The following is a 12290-nucleotide window of genomic DNA, read 5'->3' as shown; positions in this document are numbered from 1 at the left end:
CTACCAAGATAACTTTTGGAAAACTTTAGCATGGTAATGGGTATGACAATGTTAATGTATTTGTTCTTTGGGGAATAGATCTGCTATGCTGCTGTTGGTTATTTCTGTTGTTGTAGATTATTGCTAATTCCAAGACATATATGATGATATGGTGCTGTGAGTATTGACAGATATGGTGCTGTGAGTATTTAAGACATACTGCTGCTGCACACATATATAAAATAACATGCAGTAGATCTACACAGATGGAGACGGGGAAGGTGGAGGGTTTCAAATGAACTCTAAAAGCACGCCAAAAAATGCTCTAGAATCAGAATAAGATTATGATTGTAGAGCCACCTTATTCAGCTCCACCTGTATCTACTGCAGGTTATTTTATATGATATTTGTGCAGCAGCAGTATGTCTTAAATACTCACAGTACCATATCTGTATATGTATTGGCATTACCAATAATCTACAACAGAAATAACCAACAGAATGAGCTTTATTGCCAGGTATGTTTACACATACAAGGAATTTTTTTTTTTTTTGTGACAGAAGCTTCGCAGTGCAACAGAATGACAGCGACAGAACAAAAAACACATACTAAAATAATAAATAATACAAAAAACACAAATAAGTAGGTAAGTAATGACAATATACAATAGACAATTGTATGGCAGGTATATTACAAAAAGCAGTTATGTATGTACAGGTATATTATGTGCAAAATTTAAGTGTACACTAAGTATGCGTGTTAGATAAATAAGTGTATGTGTATATAAATATAAATAGTGTAGTGTGTTCCACAGTTATTATCAAGTGTTCATTAGATGGATTGCCTGAGGGAAGAAACTGTTCCTGTTCCTGGTCGTTCTGGTGTTTAGTGCTCTGTAGCGTCGACCAGATGGCAACAGTTCAAAGAGGGAGTGTGCTGGATGTGAGGAGTCCAGAGTGATTTTGCCAGCCCTTTTGCTCACTCTGGATAAGTACAGTTCTTGAATAGAAGGGAGGGTTGTACCGATGATTCGCTCAGCAGTCCGGACTATCCTCTGTAGTGTTCTGAGGTCAGATTTAGTAGCTGAGCTGAACCAGACAGTTACTGAAGTGTAGAGGATAGATTCAGTGATGGTGGAGTAGAACTGTTTCAGCAGCTCCTGTGGCAGGTTAAACTTCCGCAGCGGGGCGAAGGAAGTACAACCTCTGCTGGGCCTTTTTCACAATGGAGTCAATGTGAATGTCCCACTTCAGGTACTGAGAGATGGTGGTGCCCAGGAACCTGAATGACTCCACTGCAGTCACAGTGCTGTTCATGATGGTGAGTGGGGGGAGAGCAAGGGGGTTTCTCCTGAAGTCCACTATCATCTCCACTGCTTTGAGCTTGTTAAGCTCCAGGTTGTTGAGAGTCCACCAGACAGCCAGCTCTTTAACCTCCTGTCTGTAAGCTGATTTGTCACCATCCTGAATGAGGCTGATGAGTGTGGCATCGTCTGTAAACTTCAGGAGCTTGACAGAAGGGTCTTTAAATGTGCAATCGTAAGTGTACAGGGAGAAGAGCAGTGAGGAGAGGACGCAGCCCTGGGGAGCTCCGGTGCTGATTTGCTACGTTTACATGCTGGGTGCATGTAAATGTAGCAAATCAGGACCGGAGCTCCACAAATAATCCATTTGTAATCGGATTGATAGCTCGATCCGAATGAAATTTTGATCGGATTGAAGGGGGTGGTTTATTCCTCTATTAATCAGATTGAGCGTCCATGTAAACACTCGATTGGATTGAACCATGAAACTGAAAGGACTGCGCATATGCAATGACGCAGAAATAACGTAATGACGTATGACGCAGGAATAACGTAATGACCTATGACGCATGGAACGAGCAGCTCTTCCTTTTGAATAAAGTGTTGTATAAATGCATCATTATTAAACTCTCATTTCACTCTGCCTTGTTTTTGATACTCATCCATAGGCAACCCGTTTTGGGCACGGGGAGGGGCTTTTTTTTTGCTTGATAAATATGAGCAGCACAGCACAGCACAGCACAACGGTTTATATGTTTATTTATCCATAAAGGTGTACATAATAATTCTGCTGTTTAAAACAAATAAAGAAACCATGTAGGAGAGTGGTTATTATGTGCAAACAGTGAGAAACTCAATATTATCTATGTCACTTTCACTTTTCACTTTCTTGTGACATATAAATGCACACATGAACCGGATCACTTTATTTAGCGTTCATGTAAACACTACAATCAGATTCATCAATCGTAATGAATTCAGTCAGATTGAACCAAAAAGTGTGCATGTAAACGTAGCCACTGAATGGGTGCAGAATGTGTATTTTCCGAGCCTCACTAGTTGCTGCATGTCTGTCAGGAATAGACAGAGGTGGGCACGGAGAGCTGAGTTAGTTTGGGCAGGAGAAGGTTTGGAATGATAGTGTTAAAGGCCGAGCTGAAGTCCACAAACAGGATCCTCACATAAGTCCAAGGTCTGTTTAGGGGTTGCTGAAAATAATGCAGTCCAATGTTTACTGCATCATCCACAGACTTGTTCGCTCTGTAAGCAAACTGTAGAGGATCCAGCAAGGGTCCAGTGATGTCCTTCAGGTGAGCCAGCACCAGTTTTTCAAATGACTTCATGACCACAGATGTTAAAGCCACAGGCCTGTAGTCACTTAGTCCTGTAATTTTGGATGAAGGCGGAGCGTTTGAAGTATGAAGGGACTTCACACAGCTCCGGTGATCTGTTGAAGATCTGTGTGTAGATGGGGGCCAGCTGGTCAGCACAGGATTTCAGGCAGACTGGTGTTTTTGGGCCTGGTGCTTTTTTTCCTTTTCTGCTTCCAGAACACATGGCGCACCGGAAGCAGAAGTGTGGGGGGAGAGGGGGGATGCAGGAGGTGTAAGAGCAGTTGTTTGGAGAGGTGTTCAGTATGGGTTGCAGGAGTTGTGAATGGTGTGAACGGTTGTTTGGAGAGGTGTTCAGTATGGGTTGCAGGAGTTGTTAATGGTGTGAACGGTTGTGTGGAGAGGCGTTCAGGGCAGGTGATGGGTGTTCTTCTTTCAAACCTGCAGTTAAACTTGTTCAGATCGTCTGCCAGTCGTTAATTCTCCACAGTGCTGGGGGATGGTGTCTTGTAGTTGGTGATCTTTTTCAGACTTTTCCACACTGATGCTGAGTCGTGGAAGTGAACTGAGTCCTTATTTTTCCAGTATAATTCCTCTTTGCCACTCTGATCTCCTTTTCCAGTGTATATTTCCAGTGAAATGCTATTTAATGCATACTGAGTTTTTTACACTGTTAAAGAGTTGGATTCCCATGCTAAACATGGACAAAGTTTCAAAAATTAAGTTGTACGTTTGAAGGAGTATTTTTGTTCCAAAAATACTCCTTCCAGTTTGTCACAAGTTTCTGAAGTTTCTGAGTATGGGTCTGTGTGACGTTAGATGGACCGGAATTTCCTCATATGGGTCCTGAGGGCACGTCTGCCGGAAGAGCACGCGCTCACGTATAGCAGAGCAGAAACATTCAGTGATCACAGCGAGAGCGAAATGTCACAAAAAAAGTGTGTTTTTGGTTGCCAGGGCAAGACAACCCTGCACAGATTACCAAAAAAAAAAAAAAAAAAAAACAGCATTAAGGGACCAGTGGAGGGAGTTTATTTTTACAGAGCATCAACGGAGTTGTGCAAGTGTTTTTGTTTGTTCCCTGCATTTCGAAGAAGCTTGTTTTACAAATAAGGCCCAGTTTGACACCGGATTTGCACATCGTTTATTTCTTAAGGATAATGCAGTCCCAAGGAAAAAGGGTCACGATCGTGTGTTGGAACCGCAGGCGGTGAGTAAAACTGCTTCAAATATCTCTGTGTTGTTAACTTAGCTATCGGCGCGTAAGCACATCAAGTAAACAACATGCGATGTTGTCATCAAACTGCACTTTACACATGTACAGCTTAAAAAAAAAAAAAAAAAAACGACATAAAGTGGAACTTAATCATTTTCCAAAACCGCTAAGGAAATATACATACTATATAGAGACATCCTGCTGTAGTGGTTGCTGCTGCTGCTCTTGTTAAATTTCAGGATCTGATTCTGGATCATAAAATATATGGCTGAATCTGACTGTTTTGGATGATGTTTTTTTCCTCAAGGTAATGTCACAGTTTCCAGATGCTCTCAACGCAAAAGCCTACTCGCGCTCGTGATTCATCCAGGTTTCCGTGAAACACAGAGCAGCAGAGTGTGAAAAATCCTTATTTGTCCGGGAGAGCAGAAGGAGTTGGTCCATTTCTTTGGGTAGAGAACGGAGATTTGCCAAATGGATGCTAGGCAATGGCGTTTGAAGTCCGCGTTTTCTGAGTCTCATGAGTGCACCAGCTCTTTTTCCCCCGTCTTCGCATCCTCCTGAAGCGTGTGACAAGAATGTCCAGCAAAACATCAGAATAGTCAAAAACCGGTAATATATCGGGAGATGGTGGTGCCGAATGTCCAGCAATTCATCCGTTGTGAAACTGATTGCAGGAATGTAACTAAAGGCAGGACAAACTAACAAAAACAACTGTAGAGCACGTCATGGAGGCAGCCATCCTGTATCGGCGACAGCGACATCATGTGAATGCTAACTAGCCATTTAAATGTAAAAGCTCATTCACTGCGTATGCAACACGAACCAATCAAGGAAAAGACCCTTATTTCACTGAAAATGTTGTCCTTCATTATGTCTGGGCCAATCTGCGTAGTATGCTGGAGATCTGATTGACTTCTGTCACAGCAAATGGGATCTCCTTACCTTCCAAATCTATGTTTACACTATCCACGTTTTCCTATAGTCAATTTTCTGTGGCCTGTGGGGGTGACCATTCCAATTACTGCCACGAGCTTGTTCCTTCCAGCTCTCTCAAACACAGCTGCTCTCACGCTGGCCATTAGCATGCTGAGAGGGTCTCAGGCCTGATAAAAATGCTGATTTATAGACCGGTATGAACATTAATCCCTGATTGCTCTGTAAATTGAGTCTTATGAAATGAATTATGTCCCAACTCTGTACGGGCGATAAAAAGAGTCCCCTGAGCCTTCAGACCAAAATGTGCAATGTGCTCTTGACTACCTTAACATGTTCTCATCATATTTACACATGTAAAAATATCAGGTAGAAGAAAAATTAAACTAATGTGCATGCAGACCCAGATCCAGACCCAAGATGGACTGTTAATGATTTGTCATAAATGAAAATACAATTTTGTATTTCTTACATATGGAGAAATAGAGAGTCTGAAGCTTAATATATACCACGAAAGATGCATTTGAACAACATACTCTAGCTTCTTTTAAATTGTAATTATATGTCAGACTATTACTGATTATACCATATTTTTTATTAAATAAATACATCCCTGATTCGTAAAAGCAGCTTTTTTGAGAGAATGCAATTACAACTGTACAAATATTATGTTTTTGTCAAGAATTTTTGGAAGAATAGTGTTCAAATCAGCCAAACATTTCACGCATATTGTAGTATGTTTTGGGAGCAGTGATTTTATATTGTTTTTAAACTTCATTTGAGCTGAAGCCAAATGAGTTTGAAGTGCCTGCTGTTTTCCTCAAGCCGTTGGTCTCATCCTGTGCAGTCACATGCATGACTGTGGTTTCTTTTGGTGTTCAGAGCCCTTGGAGAAGAAGCTTGCTGAACATGAACACTTGAATGAGACATCATGAGCTGCCAGAAGACAAAAAGGAGAATAAAGGTTTTGTGAAATATTGTGAATCTATTTTACGCTCAAGATCCATCAATCCTCTATTTAGAGAAATGCAAATAAATGTATCAAGATTGTTACAGAAGATTGACACGTTAAGAATTCACCATTCATTCTTTCCACATTTTTAGAACACGACATAATTAAAAGTTAATTAGTTAAGTAAAGTATAGGCTTTCATTTCACACGTATGAATCAAGTCAATTGCGAAATGTTCAAGATGTACCCTTTGAATTAGCCTAAGTCAGAATGAGAGAACAAATTATGTTATCAAGAGTAAGTCTTTAAAAGTCAAAAGTTTCTTGTTATGTATCTCTCTCTCTCTCTAGTGTAAATAAGTTGTTTTCTGTATTTAAAAAAAAGAAATAGCTAGAATTATTCCTTTGAAATATGTTTTATAGGATTCATGTAGTCATTGCTTGAAGTAGGCGGCATGACTCATTGTCACTACTCTGTTTTTATAACAAAACTGTCAGTTTTACCTGCATCTCTACATGTCTAAGGTGCTTTTATAGCTTTATCTTTTTGAACTGGATCAAAAGAATAGGTAGAATGTTATGGCAGAGAGATCCTACGTTGGTTCAACACTTGTTGCTATGGTAATAGGACATCTCAAAGCCTTCAACACTTATTCCTACAAATAACCCCATGAAATGGTAGAAGTGAGATAAAAAAGGCTGAAATTCTGTATCAAAACTGCTGTCTAACTCATCACATATTTCAAACACTCATTGTAGCTCAAGGACACGCTTTTCTTTGATTTCCTTTTTGGATTACTCAGTAGATTGATGAGCTGTTTGATGAGTCGGCTGTTTGTGTGTATTTGTGCTATGAGTCATTTTTGTCCTTTGGGTAAAACGAGGGATGCCATAGACAGTAATAAGTAGAGACAGATGAAATGTGCTAACAGTATGTGTAACTGGCAACAGTGTCAAAACTTGATCTAGGACTTATTTGATTTACTTGGTTGATTGTACTTACATAGTTGATTTCAAGAGCCACTTATTCGTTTTTATATTTGTTTATGGTGCTGCTTTCTCCGGCCTTATTTTCTCTTTCCATATGTGAATATTTATTGTCTGTGATTGTGTAGTCTTTCAGTCTATGCATTAGAGGTGGGGATATTTCAGAGACTCTTTCTGTAGGTTACGTAGTGATGGCTGTAGGTGGCAAGTGACTAAATAATTTACTCGGGACATTTGGCCAGTTTGTTCAATGCTCATTTGTTCAGGAATAAAACAAGTGACCATCTTTTTGACTGAGTGAATCATTCACTCTGTGAATCACTCAAAAACATTGATTCGTTTAGGAATGAAAATGAAGTGACCATGTTCGTGGTTGAATCATTAATTCATTCACTAAGCATTTCATTCAGAAAGTGGCCTCTTTATAAGTCACTTAATCACTGGCTCATTTGAATTGTTCAAAACACCAATTTATTCATGACCGAAACAAGCGACCATTTTTACGAGTGAGTCATGGAATCATTCTCTCAATTGATTTGCTTAAAACACCAATTCAATCATGAGTGAAACAAGTCTTTATAAGCAAGTCACTGAAAAAAAACAACTAAACAAAACCTAGCAAAATACAGTAGACCTACATATTGTGGTGAGCCATGATTTGGGCTGGATGCACTGCGGGTGTCAGGCTCATTTATTTAGGGACAAAACAAGTGACTGTCTTTTTGATTGAGTCATTGAATCATTCACTCTGTGATTCATTCAAAAATATAGATTCAGAAATAAACAAGTGATCATATTTATAGTTGAGTTATTAAATCATTCACTAAGCAAATCATTCAGAAACACGAATGGCCTCTTTATGAGTCACTGAATCACTGACTCAATTGATTTGTTCAAAACACCAATTCAGTCATAAGTGAAACAAGTCTTTATTAGCAAGTCACTAAATCAGTAACTCATGCAAAACAAAAAAAAGCTATTATGCATTTGCTCTAAGATGCAACTCTTTATTTTTCTTTGGGTTAATTTTGACCTATTTTAGTTGACAAAGCAAAAATAGACAAACTAACTGGCAATATTACTCAATATTAACTTGTTTACTGATGTATAAAAACAATGAATCACACAGATGAATTACTTTGTTTATTAAAAGGCGCTTTATAAATAAAATATTACTGATTCTTTTATTATTTCTTCTTCTTGTGTGACCTTGTGTATACATGCCTCTTTTAAAAAAAAAATGTTCAGTTGAATGAAGAAAGAACAAGTGTTTCCACTATGTTTCTTCCCACAGTGAGATTCACTCTGGCTCTGACAAAGCCTCTTCTAACCTGTGTTTCATTCCTAATAGCGCACAATATTTCTGACATCCTTGTGAACAATCTATAGTGCTTATTCGATTAAAGACCTAATTGGAGTGAAAAGTGCCATGGCCTGGGCCGTGGATTAGCTGGGCTTTGTGTCAAGAGCCAAGTTTGGACCACATCCAGTCAATCATCTGTTACTGAACGTGAGGATAGTGCCGAGAGCTGGACGCACGCCAGTGGCTTTTTACTGAGGGACTCCATCAATATCAGGCCTGGCAGATAGCACTTTTCCTGCAGCTCTAATTCACTCTCTCCCTTCGCTGCAGAACAAGCCTGACCTGTTTAATCAGGGGAAGCCTAGCCAGCATGCATATCTGCATCTGCTCATGCCTGTCTCCTGACCAAAGTGCTGTTTGGAGAGGGAGCATTGACCTTCTCTCTTTCTCTGCCCACTGCTTCTTGGAAGACAGTTCGTTCGGCTGGGGTCTGGCAAGTGTTTGGTCTGAGTGTAGTCCCATAAGTATGAACAAGATATATATCTATTTTTTGTTCCTCCTAGATGCTAATGAGTTTAAATGGAGCACAGTTGGAGTCAAATTCTTTCATTTTTATTCTTAATAACATGTTGAATTTACCAAGCTAATGGATCAGAAATATTGTTTGAATTAAGAAGCTGAGTCTTCACATGGCATTAAATGAACATTCTGTGACAATGCAGACCACATTCTAACAATGGTGTAGATGCACGTGTGAATGAATCTGTGCGAACACATTGATTTTCAGGAGCTTGGTGAGCCAAGATTTGGCACGGGTGTCAATCTGTAGCCTGAGGATGCTGATCCTGCTTTAAATTAAAAAAAGGTTTGCAGCATATACAGTGTTACTGTTATATCTCCCCTAAACTTACACTTGCATACATAAATTACACTGTGCTTATTCATTTAGACCAGAAGAGACTGGCCCCATGACCGAGTCTGGTTTCTTTCTCCATTTGTCACCTGATGGGAGTATAGGATCCTTTGAGAGTGTGGACTTTTTTCTAGTATTTTACAGTTTGGGATCCTTGCCACTGTCACCTTTGGCTTCCTTAGTTGTGGTTTAAAAACACTTAATATTCAGTAATATTTAAGATTTCAGTAAGATTTGATTGCACTGACACAATGAGAACAAAATTTGAGCTATATGATTACATTATTGTCTTCTATGGAGCTACTTCATAGCTGAATTGACACTTTTATCTTTTTAGAGCTGCTTTACAGCAGAATTTATATTTGTCTCATATTTGATGAGGTATACATCATTGGTTCTATTTTTGTCCTGCAATGTAAAAAGTGGGAACCTGGAATTGTTTTCTTTAAAGAACCATTTCTACCCAATTCATCCCATATATATATATATATATATATATATATATATATATATATATATATATATATATATATTTTTTTTTTTTTTTTTTTTTGTTTTTTTTTTTTTTTTTTTTTTTGGGGGGGGGGGGGGGGTAATACAATGTATAATTTTAAATAATATTTTTGACTTAAAATGTGACTTTAGGATAAAAGCAGTTAATTTGGATGTTACTATATTGAACTGTTGTTTTAGTGTGCTTTGGAGCAATCAGTATTGTATAAAGCACAATATAAATAAAGTTGACTTAATTTGCTCACACCCCAAAAGATCTTGGGTGTGTAGCAAGTGGCATAGTATAAATGGGACGTTCAACACAATTGGATAGCAATCTGTTTGATCAAGATGCATGAAGTAACTTTGTGCAAATTCATTATGTGTTCTAATGGGCTCAATTATTCCCATTCAAGTCGGTGAGTAGGTGTTGCTGTAGGTGTGAGGGAACGCATGTAATACTCATTATTCTTAGAAGCAAAATAGCTCAATTCATAGAAATCTACAGATAAGTGCTGAAATGTTGCTATTGTACATTGGAAGTTATTATGTTCTTAACTGAAGTATAAAATCATAGACTTCACCGCCATTTCATGAATTTGTGGGTCATACTAAATAGCGTTTCACACTTCACTTCTTCACAATTAAACGTATATTACTATAATTAATCATTTGAGGATATTTTACCATTCTCTCAGATGTCTAACTACTAGGAAATAGGTTCATATCAGCCGAGACGTCCTTGCAATGCCCTCGCATGTTCCCTCAGCCGCTTCAAAATATCCAGTTGCCTTTGGCAGACGTTCTGCCAAACTAAATGTGTGGTTACTGCGCTTTCTTGAGCACAGCTGCTCCTCATTTCATTAGTGTACTGAGGCAAGTCTTTTTCCTCTCTGATTAAAACTAAGAGCATGTTGGCCGCGGTGTCTAGTGCGCTCCGTGCTTACCAAAAAAATAAATCGCAGACTGCAAGAACCAGCAGAGTGCAGAATTGGCCTCCTCTCCTCCTCCTCTCGTTTCCGATGCCCGCGGAACCCCACCTTCCTTATCTGCCTCGTGTCTCCTTAGGCTGCCTCAGTCTGGGGATTTGTTCAGGGTTATTTTTACCATTAGAGGCTCCATTACAAACATGAAAAGGTCAAAAAGCACATGTGCACATGTAATTGGGCCCTGACCATTGTTAGCACGGTGGAGAACAGAGAGCAGCCAGCAGCCTCCCTCGTTTGTCCAGGGAGTGTGAGCTTTTAATTATTTAGCCTGAACCTATTTGATCGATGCCGAAGAACCGCACTTCTGTACCTCCTGTGGCACAAAACCAGCGTCCCGGTTCCACGATTAAATATTTATGAGGAAAGAGTGTAAGGAGTTTGGAGGATGGTTGAAAGGATGGAAATTGAAAGAGGATTCCTCAAGAGGATTTTTTTTTTCTCTCTCACTCTTTGACTCTAATGAATTTTTGATTATCAGAAATATGTAGACATTTCCATGGAAATGAAGTGGATGAAAACGGCCGATGATTATTTTAAGATCAATGGAACGCCAGGGATCAAATTCCGAAATTCTAGAGACGGTTAGGTAATTGTCGAGAATAGCTTTTATTGCACGATTTATTGTGCTCACATGCTTTTAATCCACATCTCTTGTTACTCTGTAATCACTGATCATGGCCTTTTATACTGCGCTTCGTTTTGCCCTTTAGAAGCTCCGGATTTTCTGCCGTTCTCATATCAAGCGCCATCTAAATAATTGATCCTGATTCCATCTGTCAATGTCTTGTCTCTGGGTTGCGTCAATATTAAAGGTCTCTCTGCTAATCCTCCACTTCTTTCTGTGCTTCCTGAAGGTTTTTTTGGACTTGCGTAAGGTATTGTTTACATTTCCAAATGGAAGTGTGAGAGGTTTCCAGATTCTTTACTGACCATTGAATTATAGGCTTATTGTATATATATTGTTTATCCAAACATCCTTCCCATATTTCTTTATTTATATTCCTAAACAACATCTTCTGGGAAGAATTTCAGTTTTTTGCTGTTAATTAAGTGATTAAAACTCACTTTTGTTAATTAAATTAAAGCTGATAAAAAATAATATATATATATTTGATGGGATGTTGCTCACTGTTCAAATTCATCCAAAAGTGCTCAGTAGAGGCTCATATTTGCACAGATTTTCTTGCTAATTTGAAATATGTTAATCAGTTAGATAGGAGACCTAGATTTGATAGGAGCTATATTTACATAATGGACAATAGCTGTATTTACAAGATGACTGCCTAGCAAACTGACTTGCCTTGAAAGTGACTTTGGCACTATAAAACATCTCACACTCCAGCCCAGTAGGTGGCGGAAAATGCACCTTTTACAATGGTGCATAAAAGTGCCATATGATGCAGAAGAACATTTGTTTGTATTAACCAAAATGGATTATAAATTAAATAATCTCTTAATGTGTTCTGCAAAGGAAAGAAGTAAATGATAACATCAGTAAAATTTTTAGCTAACATATAACTTTAAGATGCAATTTCATTCAGTTTGTGTGGCTGCAACTTTCGGCCAGTGTCTATTTTTTTATATTCTACATGTGTTGACATAAACATAAAAATCGAAAAAGCCATTTTACTGGTTTGAACAATTCTAGTTGTTATTTGTTAACACATTTCACTATGTAAATTAAATTGCAACATGGAATTGATTTTAAACAATGTTGAAAAGGCAGTGATTAGCATAATAAATTTTCAAGTGGTGAATTGGTCGTTGACTGTCTGAAACCCTGTTTTCAATCAATCAAGCAAATTTGGAGCTGTTGTCGGTAGGAAAACAATGTTTCGGCAGAACGGTTATTAACATTTTAATGAAGTTTTTGCTCAGTGGGTTTTCATT

The sequence above is a fragment of the Carassius gibelio genome, chromosome B21 (assembly GCF_023724105.1).
Source record: "Carassius gibelio isolate Cgi1373 ecotype wild population from Czech Republic chromosome B21, carGib1.2-hapl.c, whole genome shotgun sequence".
NCBI classification, from domain to species: domain Eukaryota; kingdom Metazoa; phylum Chordata; class Actinopteri; order Cypriniformes; family Cyprinidae; genus Carassius; species Carassius gibelio.
The sequence above is the reverse complement of the archived record's forward strand: the minus strand, read 5'-3'. Positions refer to the sequence as shown.